At 31.2% G+C, this 7,378-nt stretch overlaps 1 long non-coding RNA gene across 1 annotated transcript; it reads right to left on the bottom strand.

The window, feature by feature from the left end:
- Nucleotides 1-4,345: 4,345 nt before the first annotated feature.
- On the bottom strand, nucleotides 4,346-5,246 carry LOC140434945 (uncharacterized). The gene is made up of 3 exons (XR_011950099.1): nucleotides 5,110-5,246; nucleotides 4,651-4,904; nucleotides 4,346-4,567 (listed from the first exon to the last, which is right to left on the bottom strand). It is a non-coding gene; the product is annotated as an uncharacterized lncRNA (long non-coding RNA).
- Between the last annotated feature and the right edge of the window lie 2,132 nt (nucleotides 5,247-7,378).

Here is a 7,378-nt window from a genome sequence, read left to right as displayed (position 1 = left end):
TTATTGTATTCCGGTTTAATGTCCATGATTCAGCTCCATAGTAGAGTATAGTGGGTACATAGCATTTAATTATCCTTATTCTGAGAGCCAATGTCAGATCTTTGCTGCATAAAATCTTTTTCCTTTTCACGAAGTTGGCACGTGCTTTTTCAATTCTGTCTCTTATTTCTGCAGTAAGATCGTTATTTTCTGTGATTATCGTTCCCAAGTAAGTATATCTTTTTACTCTCTCAATCTGCTGACCGCCTACCGTTAATATTTCGTTTGTATTGTTGTTCTTGCTAATTTTTATGAATTTGGTTTTTTAGATGTTAAGAGAGAGTCCGTATTCTCCACTATATCTTAATGTTTTGTTTATTATTCTTTATAAGTCTTCCAAGTTCTCGGCTATTATGACTGTATCGTCGGCATACCTAATGTTGTTAATTAAACTTCCGTTCAGTTTTATGCCGACTGTCTCATTTACCAAAGCTTCTTGTATGATTTCTTCAGAATAAGCATTAAACAATAACGGCGACAGTATGCAACCTTTCCTGACCCCTCTCGTTATTTCCACTTCTTCTGACACCTCTCTTCCAATTTTCACATTTGATCGTTGGCTGTAGTATAAATTTGATATCAATGTTACATCCCTCACATCCAGATTCTTGTTTTTGAGTACTTCTACAAGTCGGTCATGTTTTACCTTATCGAATGCCTTGTTGTAGTCTATAAAGCATACATAAAGATCTCGATTAACATCCAAACATCTTTGGGTCAGCACGTTAAAAGAAAATAGTGCCTCTCTTGTGCCCACTCCATTCCGAAATCCAAACTGGGAATCACTAATATCCATTTCCAGCTTAGAGTGTATTCTATTATGGATGATTTTTAGCAGGGTTTTTAAGATATGTGACAGACTGATCGTTCGATAATCACTATATTTTTTGGCATTTACTTTCTTAGGGAGACAAATAAATCTTGATGTCAGCATTTCACGTGGAATAATTCCTGTGGACTAGATTGTGTTCAGTAGTTGGACTAAAAGATCTATGTTTTTTTCATTGACCAGTTTTAGCAATTCACTTGGTATTCCATCTGGACCAGCAGCTTTATTATTTTTCATGGACTTTACTGCATGCATAACTTCTGACTTTGTTATTTCGGGTCCCTCGTCTTTACTCTAATTATCTTCATAATGTATTTTCCTGTCTCTGGTCATGGAATAATTCCCCTATATATTATTTCTATCTTCTTAATTTTTGTTCAGTCCCCACAAAAATGTTTCCTTTTTTGTCCATTAGTATGCTTGAGGTTTTTTGTTTTGTTACCCCAGCTAATTCTTTAACTTTCTTATGGAGATTGAAGTTATCATATTTGTTTTGTCTTTTTGTCTTCTATTTCTTGGCATTTCCAGCGAAATAAGTCTCTTTAGCTTCTCTTATTTTCCTTCTTATTTGATTATGCAGCTGTTGATACTGAGTTATGTTGATATTCTTTTGCCTTCTTTTGTCCTCCATCATTTCCAAGATTTCTTCTGTCATCCAATCTCCTTTCTTGCATCTGATTGTTGTGAGTTCTCTGGCGACTTGGTTCGATAATTGCATTTTTAAAGAATTGCCACTGTTGTTCTACATCACCATCAATTGATTCCGGTGTGGATCCTAGGATTGCATTAATTTCTTGTTTCAGTTTTTCTTGACGTCTTCTGATTCTAATTTTTGTATGTTTAGTTGATCACTTTTGTATCTTTTTTAAGTGAAGTTCTAATTTTGCTACAAGAGGATTGTGGTCCGATGCCACGTCTGCCCCTGGGTACGCTTTCACCGATTGTATTTCGTTTCGGTATCTGTGGTTTATTAAAATATAGTCAATTTGGTTTCTAACGATTTTATCGACCTTGTCAGCTGGCGATTTCCAAATGTAAAGGCGTCGTTTAGACAGTTTGAAGAAAGTATTCATTACCGCAAGATTATGTTCTAGACAGAATTCTATAAGGCGTTCTCCTCTCTCATTTCGAACACCGAGTCCATATGGTCCTACAATAGACTCACATCTTCCTTCTTCAACTTTGGCGTTAAAATAACCCATGACTACTGTTATATCTCTAGATGTCGTATGCTGCGTGTTTAAGCTGGATTTATAGTTTGACGGACTGTAGACGTAGACGCACTGGAGACGTAACAAACGGACTGAATATTATTTCAGTTTATAAATCGAGGGAGTGGAATTTTTGCGCATGAGTAGAAACAGTGGCTAGAATTGGTGACCATGATACTATAATATCCTTTTATTATTGATTACTATTATTATATAAATTGTTAACGGCCATTGTAACAAATAATCAACAAAATAAAAATTCGAATATTTTGATAAACAACTTTACAAAATGGTAGGCGGACCAGACAGTTCACTTTGGTTGACAGCACAAAATTCTTCCTTTTGATTGGCCAGACCTGGGCCAGACGCAAGTAACGCACTGTAAAAGATGACAGTTGGTCAACTCCTCCGTTCCAGTCCATTTCACTTACGTCCTGTCATGCGTTTACGTTCATTTATAAATAAGAGTACACAAAATTCTATGTTAATCTTTTTCCAGTGCGTCTACTTGTACAGTCCGTCAAACTATCAATCCAAATTAAGAGTACACAAAATTCTATGTTGATCTTTCTCCAGTCTGTCTACGTTGTTTACAGTCCGTCAAACTATAAATCCAGCTTTATAATAAGTATTAACTTTCCTTTCCTGTCTTTATTCGTTTTATTTCTGCAGAGTGTGAATATTGTTTTGTATTTAATGAAACTATAAAGGCAAATGGCACCACCCAAAAGCAATGTTTGATTGCATTTTAATAAACTTAGTAAAGAACAATCTAGCTGTAATTTTTCCTCCAAAAGTTTTGAAAACATCAGGAAATACCTCCAATATTAAAGGGATTTTATATGTAAGTGCATTTTTACTTTTAAATTTTGAAGATAACCTTTTATTTATTATTTTTTATGGTATTTAATTATACAAGAATATATCGATATATTGCATATTATCGATATACTTTTTCCGATATATATCGATATCTTGATACTCTCATACTATAAAGAAAAAAAAAACAAATTAAACCGTCGCTCGACACACTAAAGGAGAAAAAATTGGTTTGGTTCGGTCATATAACACGGATGGTCCGTAATAAGCAAGAGTGTGGGAAAATAAACTAATAGGGAAAAACAGAAGAGACAGACCTATAAAAGAGTGGAACAGTGACATTACAGAGATATTACAAAGAAAGGATGAATCTTGGCCAGAAGCAACACAAATGGCGCAGAACAGGAAAGAATGGAGACAATTCATCAAAAGCTAGAAGCACCTCCCCCGACACCCAAATGTAGAAGAGGAACGATTATGTATATATTTTCTTAAATATTTAACTTCTTTTTAAGCAATAATATGTTTTACTGCTTTATCTACTTTTGTAAAAATATATTTTGATATTTCTCTCGGTTTAATCCGACTGGCAACCGAAAAAAATAATATTTTGGTTATTGTAACTGATCTGGATGACATTTTGAATAAAGTAAAGTAGATGCAGGTAGTAACACCAGCTTGGTAATATCGCCAACTCATGATTTCTCAGAAATTACGTTTGCTAAATAATAAATGGCAACATGAATATGTTCCTCATAGTATTATAAATCACGTGATCATGTTTGCGATGACCTTAGATTCGCCAGCGGTGTTTAGCATAGATGACAGTTGACAGTTGAGTATCATTGTTTGGCCACAGTTTAACCACACTTTTTAACGAGAAGATAATTAACCCAAGCGATGCCGACGTTGCCAGATTTTCTTTACCTAGATTTTAGCGCGATTTTTAAATAATGGAGGCGTATTACGCGTATATCCTCTTTCGGGAAACACATCTTTACTATCAAAATGAAAAATTTTTATGAAGACTTTATTCAAAATATTGATTTGTTTTGAATAAAGTCTTCATTGTTTTGAATAAAGTCTTCCCTGTTAATAAAAGAATGAAATATTTTGGTAGTTATTTTTTAAAAGAAATAAATACTTTGAGTATTTGATTCGTTAATAGCAAGGAATACATACTTTATTTAAAACAAAACTTCACTTGTAAAATTTTTATATTGATGGTTACGATGTTATTATTTGTTATTATAAGGAAAAGGTCGATATTTTCCTAACGTTTCTGTTTGACTCTAGAATTAATTGTACATTTTTTTATTATTTTAAAGCAACTGTTGCAAAATATAATTAGTATATTAAATTACAACATTCGTACATAAAAACCACACAACAATTCTATTTAAGAAATTTTAATTTGCAAGTTGCAACACAATAAAAATTCCACATTTTAGAAAATGTATATATATTTAATATTGATATAGTCATGTCGTGATGGCTATATAGATTTAAATATAAAAAATGATTCTTCATTGGAATGTTATAAATTTTCATTAATATCGCTGAGTTCTTGTTTAGTAGATCTCATAAGACTGGAGTTTACTTGCACTCTCTTCTTTTTTATGGAAAAAATCTGATTTGTGAATCTTATGTCTTTTTAGTTTCTAGAATTCTAAAACGACCAGAAATAAATGTTTAATACACTCGGAGAGAATTTTGTAAGTCAGAAAAAAAAAAGAAAGACGATTTGTTTACCTTCGCTGTGGGACTCCGATTATTAGCTTTGAACCTATTATGTTCTTATCTTTCTTTTCTAAATTGATATGTTGTGAATCAAAAGTATGACTAAAGAAATTCTCTGGTATGACCATAATGATGTTTTTGCCATTCTACAAGAATTGTGTTGTTTCCTATAATTACTTTAATTGTATTTGTACATGAATTGCTATCTTACGTGATCTTTGACCCATTTGTTATCTAGATCTTTGTTGTATTTTTTGGGGCATAACCTATAAAGAATAAATCTATGAATATTTAATTATTCAGTTAAATATTTTAACATATTTGATTTACTTCTATTACAATTAAAATAAAGTATTTCTACAGTGGTACTGTTACATTTACTTTTTAAAATGTCAGAGCAATTGTTTGCAAGTTCGATTTCTCATTTCCAGTTTTCAAAGTCTGTTTTTTTTTTCAAATTAAATCACATACCTTCACATTTCACATTGTCTTGTGGTTGTGACTGACAGAAGACCAATGACGTATAATATATAGACTCGGTGAACGCTTTAAAAAGTGTCCGCAACATGAAATACCTTTGTTATTGTTATTGTTATTGTTTATTGTTTTGATACGAAGTTGCACGAAGTTCATGATTTCTTACGAAGCATTACGAAGTTGATCTTGTTGTGTTTGAAAATATTTTCATTTTCGCCATTTTGTGTGTTTAGATAATATTTTATGTGACAAGCAAATTTTATTTTAAATTTTTAAGAGTCATTTACCTACTATTTTAGTAAAATGCCATTTAAGTGTCTTGTCTGTGGTCGCGGAAGTTCGAAGAGCGAAACGTTATCACTTTTCAAGTAAGTTATTTTTTATATGTATGTTTTATAAATATTAGGTTATGTGGTGATAGCCAGTGGAGGCGTTATAGTTGTTATTTATTTAATAAATAAATAAATTATTATGCATTATACTGAATACTAACAATTTCCATTAAATTTTTTGTTTTTTTTTATTAAAATCGTTGCATAGAATTTTTCTTACTAATTTTTTTTTCATAGATTTCCTTTTGGGGAAGAAAAAAAAGAAATTTGGATAAACATATTACAATTAAATAAAAACAAGCTTTCCAGATGGTCACGTATTTGTTGTGATCATTTTGATCCAAATGATCTTATCACGAAATCTGGCTTTGTTCGTCTAAAAGAAAATGCAAAACCATTAGCTATACCAAGGTGGGTAATACTTTTATTAAATTTTTACATTGGTATTTAATATTTATATAAATTTTCTGTTTATTGTTTCTTCTATATTGTTTTCTCTTTGCATACAGGTCTTCTAAAGATGTTAAAGAGGTGGTAGGAACTAAAGCTTGTCCTAGTCCATCAGACAGCCACAATTTAAATTTCAAAACTAGAGAATTTCTTACTGGAAGGTATGTAATAATTCTAAACCAACTGTATACAGGTTAATCATATTTTAAGCTTATTCAAATTCAAATTTATATTTGCAATGTGTTACATTCAAAGTGTATTGAATATTTTTTCAGACAAATATCCAGCAGCTCAACAACACAAACTGCTAGCAGTGAACGAACTTTGTCTGCCTCAGAAACTGATGAATTCTTGGGCAAGGAAAATATCGAAGGGCATGCTGCAGATAGAGAATTAGTAGCTAAAAAAATTAACAAGAGGTAAAATTCATTTAATTTTTCGTTTGCATTATTATAAACTTGAATAAGCAATTTTTCTTTCATTAATCATTTTATTTTTAGGAAGCATTATGTGGGGGATTTTTCCATGTCGGACTTGGACTGCTCAAGAAAAAGAAAAAGGTACATGGAATCAGTAGACATGTATATAACAAAAAAAAATACACAAATTGACACCCTAAGAAAATCTACCAAAAGATGGAAACAACGAGCAACAACATTAAACGCATTGGTGAAATCATTAAAAGAAAAACTGTATGTTACAGAAAATGCTGAATCTGTGTTGTTGGTAAGTTTTCTTTCACATATTCCATAAAGAACAAAATTAAATTAAAAAATTAATGGGAAACTCCCAGTAGTTGGCTGTATACCATTGTTTAAAAAACTTATACAGAAGCAAAACACTTCACATTTGTATGTAGGTATAAAACATTTAATTTAAAACATTTTTAAAAAGTGTCATCAAAATTTACACAGGTGCATAATGTGATGTTTTCAATCTCGTTCAGATCATCCTCAGTGCCTTCTTTTGTAATTGAAGCTAACACTGTGAAGATATAATTCTTCTTGAATTATATTTCCTGTCACCTCAGCCAGTTGGTATTTGTCGTTTTAACTGACAAGAATCACATGTTTAAGTCGAGCAAAGAAACATGTTGCTCTTTAAGTATTAAATCTTTATCCAATGTCATCGACATATGGTCACATTAGAATTTAAATTTTGAAACATGTAAAACCATATATTGATGTCACAGCTATTTTTTTAGTGTTTTCAATTACAAAAGCAGGCACTGAGGATTATCTGAATGAGATCGAAAACGTCATGTAATGCACCTGTGTCAATTTTGATACAACACTTTTTAAAAAAGTTTTAAATTAAATGTTTTATACCTACATACAAATGTTAAGTGTTTTACTTCTGTATAAAATTAAATTATTATTATATTTTATTTTTATAATTATTTTTTTATTTTTTATTGTTTTAGGCCTCTTTACCAGAATCAGCCAAAGCATTGTTTCAACGATTTTTAAAGGGTTCCAAAT

This window comes from Diabrotica undecimpunctata, chromosome 2, assembly GCF_040954645.1.
Source record: "Diabrotica undecimpunctata isolate CICGRU chromosome 2, icDiaUnde3, whole genome shotgun sequence".
Lineage (NCBI taxonomy): Eukaryota > Metazoa > Arthropoda > Insecta > Coleoptera > Chrysomelidae > Diabrotica > Diabrotica undecimpunctata.
Note: the sequence above shows the minus strand (reverse complement) of the source record. Positions and strands in the feature narration are given on the sequence as shown.